Below are 13,369 nucleotides of genomic sequence, written 5' to 3'. Positions count from 1 at the left end.
GTTCTAGGTGCTGTTTAATAATTTTGCGTGTGTATATTTATTTATTTAATCATCACATTCTTATGAGGTAGGAATGAACTATTATTATCTCTGAATGAGAAGTAGAGGAGAAAATATGGAACAGAGAGGTCATGTAACTTATCAAAGGTCATATATCTAATAAATGGCTGAACTGAAATTCAAACCTAGTCACTTGGTCTAAAGAATGAGCTACAAAAAGAAGCAGAGAGGACAAAAGATCATAAAAAAAAATGTTAAGCCTTAGTGGATATTTGTTCATTGTCTTGTTAGAAGCCAAGACTCCCTACATCCTTCCTAAAACCATTCCTAGTTTCCCAGTCAACATTTGGATGAAGCTCTCTCTTCCCCAACTCTGGAGGTAGACCCACACAGCAGTTGTATTAGTTCTCCAGGGTTCTCCAGAGAAACAGAACTAGTAGGGTAGATGGATAGATGGGTAGATAAATAGAATAAAAGATAAATAGATTTATTATAAAGAATTGGCTTTGTGAGGATGGAGGCTGGAAAGTCAAAATCTTCAGCGTGGGCTGGCAGCTTGGAGACTAAGGAGAGCCAATGGTGCAGATGAAGACCATGCACAGTCTGCTAGAGGATTCCTTCTTGCTCTCAGAGGCTGGACTTTTTGTTCTATTCAGGTCACCAACTGATTGGATGAGGCCCACCCACATTATGTAGGACAGTCTGCTTATTCAGGGTTCACAAATTTAAATATTAATCTCATCCAAAAACACCTTCCACGTTGACATATTAAAATTCACCACCACAGCAGTATTAAGTTATCCAGTGTATTTTATCTACCTCATTTCAGAGATGGATGTGTGACCCAATTAACACCAATTCGGGTCAGGAAAGCTTACCTCTATGACTTCATACATTTCTGGAGACAGGACTACCTTGCAAACATGAGGAAAGAAGTTGCCTAGAATGCAGCCAACACCAAGCAAGCAAAGCTGAGTAATGGAGAGACTCCAAATTCATTCCATAAAACTTGATCTAAGGCCTTAAAGAAACTAGATGTACCTGTGGACTAACCAATTATGCAGGTTAATAAATTCCTTTTAATTGAATTTGCTTTGGGTATTCTGATACTTGGAATGCAAAAAATTCTAACAAATGTATAGAGAGAACTAGGCAGGAGAGGAGCCCAAACTTCTTGAAATCAACCTCAGGTCATAGGCAGGTACCACGTTGTTTCATAAAAGGACAGCTGACTATTAGATCTGGAATAGCCTTGCAGACATTTTCATATATTTCTAGGTGCAGAGAAAAGCCTGGATGACCTTTACTGCCAGATGAACTCTTGCCTACTTCAGGGTTTCACCTAAGGCTCACTTAATGACTAATAAATAAAGAGAAGGATGTGACCACCCATGAATGAGATCAAAGGCAGAAATATGGAAGGATGTGTGACTAAAATTATCCTAATATACTCTATAAAATAATTCATCTTAAACTCTAGTGAAAAATAATCTTGCAAGAATCACCTTTACAAATATTTTACTTTTTTTAAAAATCCAGGTCAACCTCTATGTATTTCTTTAAATTTTTTTTCTATTTTTATTGAGAAATAATTGACATACATCACTGCATAAGATTAAAGTATACAGCATGATGGTTTGACTTACATATATTGGGAAATAATTACCATGACAGGTTCAGACAACACCCATCTTCTCATTATAGATACAACAAAAAGAAAAAGAAAGGGAAAAGAATTTTCTCCTCATGACAAGAACTCAGAGGATTTATACTCTTAACTTTTCTGTATATCATACAGCAGTGTTAGCCACAGTCATCATGCTGTTGTACTTATCCCTAGTACTTATCTATCTTTTGACCGTTTTCCTCCAATTTCCCCTCCTTCCACCCTCTGCCTCTGGTAACCACAAGTCTGATCTATTTTTCTACTGGTTTGGTTTTTGTTTGTTTGTTTGTTTTTAGATTTCACATATAAATGAGATCATACAGTGTTTGTTTAGAGTGAGGGTTTGCATTTCCTTTGGATATATTTCCAGACGTGGAATTGCTGGATCATAGGTACTTTTATTTTTATTTTTTAAGGATCCTCCATCCTGTTTTCCATAGTGGCTGCACCAATTTGCATTCTCACCAACAATGTGCAAGGGTTCCCTTTGCTTCATATCCATACCAGCATTTGTTATCTCTTGTCTTTGTGAAGATAGCCATTCTAACAGGCATGAGATGATAGCTCATTTGTATTTCCCTGATGACAAGTGATGTTGAGTATCTTTTCAAGTACCTGCTGACCTTTCATATATCTTCTTTGGAGAAATGCCTATTCAGATCTTTTGCCCATTTTTAAATTGGGTTATCTATTATTATTTTTGTTATTGAATCATGAGTTGTTTATATTTTTTTCTTTAATCTCTTATCAGATACATATTTTGCAAATATTTTTTTTCCCATTCTATATGTTGTCTTTTCACTTTGTTTATGGTTTCTTTTGCTGTGCAAAGCTTTTTAGTTTGATATAATCCCACTTATTTATTTTTTATTCTGTTACTTATGCTTTCAGCGTCATATGCAAAAAATCATTACCAGGACCCATGGTGAGGAGTTTATTACCATATTTTCTCTTAGCAGTTTCATGGTTTCAGATCTTGCATTAAGTCTTTAATACATTCTGAGTTAATTTTTGTGAGTAGTGTAAGATATAAGTCCAGTTTCATTTTTGGACATGTGGATATCCAAATATCCCAACATCATATATTTAAAAGACTATCTATTCTCCATGGAGTATTCTTGGCTTCCTTATCAAATATTAGCTGACCAGATATGCTTAGGTTTATTTCTAGGCTCTTGGTTCTATTTCATTGGTCTCTTTGTTCCTATGCCAGTACCACACTGTTTTGATGACTGTAGCTTTACAGCTTTACAGTACAGCTTGAATCAGAAAGTATGAAGCCTCCTGCTTTGTTCTTCTTTCTCAGGATTACTCTTGGAGTCTTTGTGGTTCCACATAAATTTTAGGAGTGTTTTTCTCTACTTCTGTAAAAAATGCCATTGGAATCTTGATAGGGATTGCATTGAATCTATAGATGTCTTTTGGTGGTATTGACATTTTAACAATATTAATTTTTCCAATCCATGAACATAGGATACCTTTTCATTTATTTGTATCCTCTTCAATTACTTTCATCAATGTCTTATAGTTTTCAGCATAGAGTTTTTTTCACCTTCTAAGTTAATTTATTCCTAAGTATTTTATTCTTTTTGATGTTATTATAGATAGTATTGATTTTTCTTCTCAGAAAATTTGTTGTTAGTGTAGAGAAGTACTACTGATTTTTATATGCTAAGATGTTAATTTTGTATACTGAAACTTTATTGAATTCATTAATTAGATCTAACGGTTTTTTGGTTGAGTCTTTAGGCTTTTCTCTTATATAAAATCATGTAATCGGCAAATAGAAACAATTTTACTTCTTTTCCAATTCTGCTAACTTTTGTTTCCTTTTCTTGCCTGACTGTTTTAGGATTTCTGGTACAATGTTGAGCAAGAGTGGTGTGACATCTTCGTGTTTTTCCTGATCTTAGAGAAAAGCTCAGTCATTTGTTGTCTTATACCATTACTTTGTAGACTTGGGTGCATGAAAGAAAAATAGAAAGATGTATATCACTTCAATAATTTTTAGAAGACCAAGACAGAATGTACTCTGGAATTTTCCTGATGGGTTAGGCAAGAAAGAGAAAGCAGAATAGTGGAAAAATCTAAATGTGTTGCTCAGCTTGGAGATGGTAAGTTTAGAGATAGGCACATGGAACCTGGAGTACTTTCAACTTCAAAGTCAGGCCAAATATGGAATAGACAGAAAAGATGTACCTCAGGTTCAAACAAATCTTCACTGTCTGTCAAAAGAGGAGCAATGTAGCAATGAGCATCTGGTCAGATAACAGGCCAGGTACTAAAGACAAGTCTTGGGAAATCAGAAAATAACCATTGTAACCATTGAGTAACAGACATTTTTGGCAGGAAACCTTCTCTAAGGTCTGGAATGAAAGCAGGACTCTAGACATTGAAGACTAGCAAAGGGTAAGGACTCAAGAATTCAAAAGAGATGTATGTCACAATCCAGAATTGAGTCAGAGAAATGTCATGCTCTAAAATAATTGCAATCAGGAATTAGGACATTATAACCCAACAGCAAGAATCTTAGACTTAGAAAATGTAGGTTCTAGTTACCAACTGAGTTATCTTGACAGATATTATAACCTCTCTGTGCCTCAGTTTACTCTCTGGTAAAGTAAGAGGATTGGACTAGATGAACCCCAATATTCCATGAGAGTGATTTAGGGATTTCCTAACCAAGGAAATACACATTTGTCCTAATCACTAGAGATTTAGGACCATCTGAGAAACCTGTACCTTGGTGTAAATTATTTTAAATTGTAAGGTTCTGGGTAAGATTTCATTTAAAAACAGAATTACACTTAAAAAAATGTTTGAAAACCTCCTGAACTGATGCTACTAGAGTTTGTTTCATTATATGAACACGAGAACCAAAATCATTTCTCCTTCCTGCAAATAACACTAGATGATAAGTGTTTTGTATTTTATTGATATCATTTGAGAGTATTTTGTGAAAAAATAAAAGCCTAATGTACCTTTGGCAAGGGAAGTAATCAAATATTTGAATTTCTGATCAAATATAGTTATTGTATTTTACATTAAAAAAGTAATACATATTATGGCGGACAGTTTTCAAAATAGAGATAAAGTAAAAGGAAGAAAATGGAAATCATACAGATGCCTTTAGGCCAGAAAAAACAATTATCACCATTTTGTTTATTTCCTTTTAGTCTGTGTGTGTGCGCGCGCGCGCAAGCGCACACACACATTGTTTCTCAATGTTGGTGCCCTATATTTATATACTGCATATTTAAAGGTGAGTTAAAATAGACTAATGGGAGTGTTAAAATATTGCAAAAGTAATCAAATTATAAGATAATGTAAACATACCGTAAAGGAGGTAAATATAATCTCCTACAAAAGTTCAGTAGAGAAGGAAATCACTTTTAATTTGGTAAAAGTCTCAGAATTATGGGAAAATAGAAGCTAGGTTAGACTATATAAATTTTAGATAAACTGAGGTGAAAAGAAGATATTGTCAGATAAGACAACAGAGGAGAAGTATAGCAATGGAAACACGTAGAACATGTGTCAATTAACCAACCCCGGAGTAAGCAATACATATAGACTCTCCCCCTAGTCTTCTGCTTTCTCTGCTTTTCCTGGAATTCCACATACAGTTAAGATATCAATAATTTGTATACTGGCCCCATAAGCTATTAAAATATTTTGGCATTCTTAAGCCATTGCTGACATTGATTCTGAAGGATGGAAACTTCACAGTGTTGACAGAAAGTCTCCTGTCATTGTCGATGTGGAGCAATCTATTTTCAGATCTCATGGGAAGCAGGAAGCAACTCTCTTTATCATAATAGGGGGTTTAAACCCCATCCCTATCTTTCTTATCATCTGTAAGTGAGAGCTGAGATGGTCACTGATCTTACAAAGAGATGGCAGACATGGAGAGCATCATTGTCTGTAGCCCGTTGGTGCTTAAAGATCATATTGGAAAGTAAAACCTTTCCATAGAGGTCATTTATGGAATTATATATATATATATATGTATATATATATATATATATGAACTGCACTATGAGCAGGAGACCAAGTAAAGACTGAGACTTCACCGTAAAGTTTCTAAAGCATGATGCAGCATAGGTTTTGCTGGACAAAACCAGAGTAGAATATGCAGGAGAAAAAATTATTCTGGATCAACTTATTGCCAGTTATTGAGTTATTGAATCCAATTATTGCCATTTTCTTCCCAAGAAGGAACTGGAACTGTGGTCAGAGCCTGTTGTATGTTCATTGTATGTTAGTGGCTTAACCAAAACATGGCTGTGCTCAAAGGGCCTCTACATTCTCAATCTGTTTGGTGGAGTCCAGCTCAACACCTCTCAGGAGTTCCAGAAAGAAAATCAACTCCCTAAGACTTTAGAGAGAGTGGGATACTTTCCTGAAGAGTGTATGGGAAAAGAAAGAGGAGGAAGGTTGCATTACATTGTGTCTGAAATCCTGATGAAAATCCTTATGAGCCACATCTGTTCTTACTCTGAAATTCCTCTTCTTCACCAGCCATCCTGTCTCTTTCTCAATCCTTTATCCTAGGGCTCCTGCTGACCTATTGGCTCTGGTTTGTAAAGTTTCTGCTCTAGTAACCCTCTCCACTTTTTATCTCTCTTCTATCTTATATAGACTTACTTAAATTCTCTTTATTTAGTTGCCAACTACATTTGAGGGTGTCAAGAAATTGTAAACTTAAAAATTTTCCCTAATACAAATTTCATAATTTTACATATGTATACTAAATTTGTTGTTTATTTTCTTTTTTTTTTAAAGATCTTATTTATGAGAGAGAAAGAGAGAGAGAGAGCACAAGCAGGGGGAGTGGTAGAGAGAGAGACAGAGAAGCAGGCTCCCTGCTGAGCAGGGAGCCCGATGCAGGACTTGATCCCAGGACTCCAGGATCATGACCTGAGCCGAGGGCAGATGCTTAACCAACTGAGCCATCCAGGCACCTTTATTGTTTATTTTTAAAATGTCTGCTTAACAACTTCCAACAAATCCATTATAGTCTTTTCAAAGAGAGAAGTTTAAGTTCTGCATAAGAACTCCATTGGATACTATAAATAGCTGGGTGCAGGTCCAACTTACCTCAGTATTACATCAAGATTCATCCCAGAAGTTGACCAAATGAGGTAAGAAAACCCAGTCCACCTCCCAACATTTTACTTTTACTCTCATGTAATGCATCCTACAGATGGAATTGGAAAGGTAGACCAGTTGAGATCATTGTTTCTTGAATCCTATCTTGAATTTCTAGTAGAGGAGTGGCTTATCAGAGTTGTGCTCCAGAAAGTCCAGACATGCAGAGCTGGATAGGATATACTGGTGTGGAGAGAGGCTAAAATTGGAGAATTCCCTTAAAAAAATTGTAGTAACTTCTCCGTGGTCACTTGAAAGGTACCCTCTGGAGGGAACCTGAGATCATTTTCCAAGTTCTACTACAGCTTGGGGGAAGGATTTCCTTCCTTCTGGACAATTTGTTATTTCTCATTTGGTTTTCCACCTAGAAAGGGACTACTTTGTAAAGTAAATCTGAGTAGTCTGACCTATAGAAAGGCAGAACTTTCTCTTTTTACTTAATAAACAAGAATTCTGATTTATAAAGCAGCAATAATAAATCTGTCAGTATGAATTGATTTTGAAGAGCCTGAACACTGGCTTGGGTCAATAAAAAGGAAGTATTTAAAGATAGAGGCATCTAAGAGGCATCTTTGTCATGCTTCCCATCCTTTCCTTTATTTTTCATGGTCATAGGACATTTCAAGGTCATTTAATCTCTGTTCTTAAGTTTTTAATTCTATGCAAAGAAGGTAATGCCTGTCCTAAAGTGTTGCTTTGAGAATCAAACTATCAATGGAAGATAAGACCCTTGGAAAAAAAGTGTTGTAAAAATGTAAAGGGTAAAAGGGCAACTTTTTTATTGTTATGTTAATCACCATATATTACATCATTAGTTTTTGGTGTAGTGTTCCATGATTCATTGTTTGTGCATAACACCCAGTGCTCCATGCAGAATGTGCTCTCTTTAATACCCATCACCAGGCTAACCCATCCCCCTACCCTCTTCCCCTCTAGAACCCTCAGTTTGTTTTTCAGAGTCCATCGTCTCTCATGGTTCGTCTCCCCCTCTGACTTACTCCCCTTCATTCTTCCCCTCCTGCTATCTTCTTCTTTTTCTTTTTTCTTAACATATGTTGCATTATTTGTTTCAGAGGTACAGATCTGTGATTCAACAGTCTTGCACAATTCACAGTGCTCACCATAGCACATACCCTCCCCAATGTTTATCACCCAGCCACCCCATCCCTCCCACCCCCCACCACTCCAGCAACCCTCAGTTTGTTCCTGAGATTAAGAATTCCTCATATCAGTGAGGTCATATGATACATGTCCTTCTCTGATTGACTTATTTCACTCAGCATAACACCCTCCAGTTCCAACCATGTCGTTGCAAATGGCAAGATCTCATTCCTTTTGATGGCTGCATAATATTCCATTGTGTATATATACCACATCTTCTTTATCCATTCATCTGTCGATGGATACCTTGGCTCTTTCCACAGTTTGGCTATTGTGGACATTGCTACTATAAACATTGGGGTGCACGTACCCCTTCAGACAAAAGGGCAACTTTTAAACAGAAATTGTTTGGCCTGTGTTCCTGATGGGTCATGACTGGCTGTGCTGAAAGGGTAAAATACATTTAATTTATAGAAAATGTATGGCCCCGTCTATTAATGTTTTCTGTGACATGCTCCATTCTTAGGCTTTTTAAAATGTGAAGAAACATTTGTATTAGATTTACATTATTTTTAGGATAAAAGTTTTAGTTGGTACAAATTGGTTAACCCCATAAAAATTTTCTGGAATGGTTGGAAAGATGTCCAACCATGATGAGCCAAATCAGATGTTCTCAGTGTGGGATAAGCTGCTTAACTGACTGTATACGGTCCTTCTTAGCATTTAATAATCTCCATGCCTGAGCCTCCCCTTTCCAGATCTCATGCCATACCTCAGCCTTGCTTAAAAAATTTGTATTGTTGGGACAACTGGGTGGCTCAGTTGGTTAAGCTTCTGCCTTTGGCTTAGGTTATGATCCCAGGGTCCTGGAATCGAGCCCCGCATCGGGCTCCTTGCTTTGCGGGGAGGCTGCTTCTCCCTCTGCCTGCCGCTTTCCCTGCTTGTGCTCTCTCTTGCTCTCTCTCTGACAAATAAATAAATAAAATCTTTAAAAAAAATTTGTATTGTTGCTACCACTGATATATCTGTTCTAGAAAGAAACAGGCTTTCGTTTCCAGGACTGTCAAATCAGGAGCTTTCACAAGAACACAAAGATTCACTCTATTATTGCACATCATAGAACTCAAGCCTGTAGCTTGAAAATAGAAGTCTTTGGTGGAGGCATTTGCTTGTTTGACAGTTCTGTTCTAAATTTTGAAACTACTGGTACTGGAAAGTGCCTGACAATGGTGTACCAGAGCTTAGTCATGCAAAATAATTATTGTTCACGGTTCCTTAGCTGAAATCAATAGCTCTGTGCAAAACACAACATAATGCAGAGATCTAAAGTTACTAAATCAAAACTGAGAAAAAGAAGAATTTTAAACAGATTTGGCAGAAAGAAAGTAGGTTCCACAAGATTTGCCAAGTGATTTCTCTCAGCACATGGAAGGCTCTCATATACCTAAAAGAGGCTCCATTATAGAAGTGATGGTAACTTTTATTAGTACAGTCTGGTAATTGTTGTCAGTAAGCTTATGTGATGTGAAAGAAGCAAAAGCAATTATGGGGATATTAGCAAGTGGTGCATAGTGCTTATTTTCTAAACTTGAAATAATATTTTCAGGTGTGCTTCAGTGAATTCAGTGTTTTAAAGCCTCCAATATATCATCTATACTGACGGGATTGATTGAATGAACCTAAATTATATAACTCGATTGGAGTGTCAGGATGCCTTCCCTGGGCCTATAGTAGGGTCCATGAGTGAGTGTAGTGTTATCTGCTGGAAAAGTTAACATTAATCCTACAAATGGAGAATTATGTCTCCATGTTGCCTGAAACATTTGCCAGAGAATCTTGGCAAGATTAGGTGTTGCTCTTTGACTGCTTCAGTGAAAGGGATGATGTCCTTCTTAACACTTGGCAGACAATTGTACTTAAGAATATCCCTCTTCTGGGAAAAGCAAATAATATCTACTGTTTCAGTGGAAGAGGGAGAAACAGAAATAAATGAGGATTTCAGTTTTCTCTGAAGTATATTTACATTTTCCTTCAGTACTTTCCAACCCAATATTAAGATGGAATTGATAGAGGTGAACATGTAATTATTCTAGGCTTAGCTCATTACCACCTTCCATAGACTTCATACAATTTTTAAAAATTCATTTGTTATTGAGGTACAATTTGTATGTAGTCAAGTACACAGATTTTAAGTGTACAGTTCAGTGAGTTTTGATAAATGTGTACCCCTATGTAACTGCTATCTGAACATTTCTATCACTCCAGAAAATTTTCTTATGCTCTTTTTCAGCCAATTGGCACCCCATCCCACCACAAACAACCACTTTTCTCATTTCTGTGATTACAGATTAGTTTTACTTGTCTTTGAACTTCATGTAAATGTTTCTTTTACTTGACATAGTATCGAAATTCAGCCATGTTACTATGTGTCAGTACTTTCTTAATATTTTTTGAGACCTAGTTAGTATTTCTGTATGAATGTTACCAAAATTTGTTTTCTCTTCTGCTGATGGACATTTAGGTTTTCCCAGGTTTTGGCAATTACAAATGAAGCTGCAAAAAAATTTTTAAACAATTCTCTTTGTGTCTATATGTCCTCATTTCTCTTGAGTGATACCTCAGGGTGGAAGTGTTGGATGATAGCCTAGATCTATGTTTATCTTTATAGGAAACTACAAACCAGTTTTTCTAGTGTGGGTGTTCCATTTCATACTCTCACAGTCAATGTATAAAAATCCCATTTACTTCACACCCCCATCAATATTTGATTTTGTCTGTCTTTTTAATTCTTGTCATTCTAATGTTTGGGAAGAAGTATCTCATTGTGGTTTTGATTTGCATATCTCTGAATACTAATGACATTGAGCACCTTTATATCTGCTTCTTAGATAGTCATATAACTTCTTTTGTGAAGTGTCTATTCAAATCTTTTGCATATTTTTTCTATTTTTAATTGTATATTTTGTCTCTTAATTATTATAGGTATTCTTTGTATATTTTGCATACAAGTTCTTTGTCAGATAAATGTATTGAGAATATTTTCTTTCAGTCTGTGCTTGCCTATTAATTTTCCCAATGATATATTTTTTTAAATTTTATTTTATTATGTTATGTTAATTATCATACATTACATCATTTGTTTTTGATGTAGTGTTCCATGATTCATTGTTTGTGTATAACACCAAGTGCTCCATTCAATATGTGCCCTCCTTAATACCCATCACTGGGCTAACCCATCCCCCCACCTCCCTCCCCTCTAGAACCCTCAGTTTGTTTCTCAGAGTCCATAGTCTCTCATGGTTTGTCTCCCCCTTCGATTCCCCCCTTCATTTTTCCCTTCCTACTATCTTCTTCTTTTTTTTTTTTAACATATAATGTATTATTTGTTTCAGAGGTACAGGTCTGTGATTCAACACTCTTACACAATTCACAGCGCTCACCATAGCACATACCCTCCCCAATGTCTATCACCCAGCCACCCCATCCCTCCCACCACCCACCACTCCAGCAACCCTCAGTTTGTTTCCTGAGATTAAGAATTCTTCATATCAGGGTTGGGAGGATGGGTTAGCCTGGTGATGGGTATTAAAGAGGGCACGTATTGAATGGAGCACTGGATGTTATACGCCAATAATGAATCATGGAACACTACATAAAAAACTAATGATGTAATGTATGGTGACTAACGTAACATAATAAAATAAAATAAAATAAATCCTCATATCAGTGAGATCATATGATACTTGTCTTTCTCTGATTGACTTATTTTGCTTACCGTAATATCCTCTAGTTCCATCTACATCATTGCAAATGGCAAGATTTCAGTTTTTTGATGGCTGCATAATATTCCATTGTATCCTAATGATAGTTTTTGACTAGGAGATTTCAGTTTTGATGAAGTCCACTTTATTAATATTTTTTTCTTTTATAGATAATGCTTTTTGTGCCTTGTCTAAGACATCTTTGTCTACCCCTAGGGTATTTTCCTGTTTTCTTCCAGAAGTTTTAGTGTTAGTCTTTAGGTCTATGATCCATGTTGGATTAATTATTGTATATGGTATGAACTAGAGTTGAAGTACATTTTTTTTCCATATGGCTATCCAGTTGTTCCAACTCCATTTGTTGAAAACTTTCCTTTATCCACTGAATTGCTTTGGCACCTTTTTGGGAATCAGTTGATGAATTAAGTGTGATTCTATTTCTGGACTCTATTGTGTTCTTTTGATCTACCTGTCATATAGCTTTGCCATATTCTCTTGACTAGTTTCATGAGTTTTATTATTTTTTAGTCCTGTTCCTCTCATTTTGGCTACTTTTACCTCCTGTAGGTTTTAGGCTTAGAGTTTATTTTCGGAGTTGGTAGAGCTTCCAAATTGCTCTGGATCTCAGAGTGCGTATATGTAAAATAGGAAAAATAAGAACTCTGTTACAGGATTGTTGGGAGAGATAAACAATCTAGTATCCTTTTGAAAAGCATATTATATATTTTTAAAGGCTTTATTTATTTATCTGAGAGAGAGATTGAGCCACCCAGGTGCCCTAAAAAGCATATTATAATTCTAAAATAAAATTTGTATGCTTAGGGGCACCTGGGTGGCTCAATCAGTTAGGCATCTGCCTTCGGCTCAGGTCATGATCCCACGGTCCTGGAATCAAGTCCCGCATCAGGGTCCCTGCTCAATGGAGAGTCTGCTTCTCCCTCTCCCACTACCCCAGCCTGTGCTCTCTCTCAAATAAATAAATAAAACCTTTAAAAAAATTTGTATGCTTAGAATGTTGCTTATTTTTATTTCACTTTTTGGTTCCCTTAATTTTAAAAGTTCTCATGCATGTTTACACAAATCTTCATGAAGGATATGCGCCCTTAGTTTCAGATTATGGGGGAACTTTTCCTGTGGATTTAGAAAAAAAACAAAGATCTAAGATAATTACAAGAAATGATGGGCACCTGATCCCTTCCCACTTACAGTAAGCCTTGTCTTGTGGTAATGACAATCCTTTCTGATATTTCTCCTTTGTGGGTTTTTTAAAAGGTAAGAACTAGTAGGCTGCAAATGCTTTATTCTTCTAGACCTTTCCGACCTGATCCCCCTTTTCTTTGTTATGGCAGCTACTCTGCTGAGTGACCTTTGCTCTCCCACCCCAAATCATTGACCTTTTAAACTGTTTTAATATTTACTAGGGAATTACTTGTCCTAAAGTTTGAGTTGAATTTTCCTGAAAGATTTTACTGTAGACTTAAAATGATGGTGAGGAGAAGGGTTCAAAGTCTGAACCCCTCCCTTTACCCGAAATAAAACAAGCTGGATAAAAACTCTTTCTGTTCTGTACTCATCTAAGGGCTTATAACAAAGATGAATAAAAAGTGTAAATTCTTTACTGCCCTAGTTCCTACCGCAACTGTGATTCTCATTTCTCAATTGAAATATTTTCTTCCTCAAGTTTGGTGGC

Source organism: Callorhinus ursinus, unplaced genomic scaffold (genome assembly GCF_003265705.2).
Source record: "Callorhinus ursinus isolate GAN/ISIS: 27379988/994484 unplaced genomic scaffold, GSC_fseal_2.0 scaffold27, whole genome shotgun sequence".
Classification (NCBI taxonomy): Eukaryota; Metazoa; Chordata; class Mammalia; order Carnivora; family Otariidae; genus Callorhinus; species Callorhinus ursinus.
Note: the sequence above shows the minus strand (reverse complement) of the source record.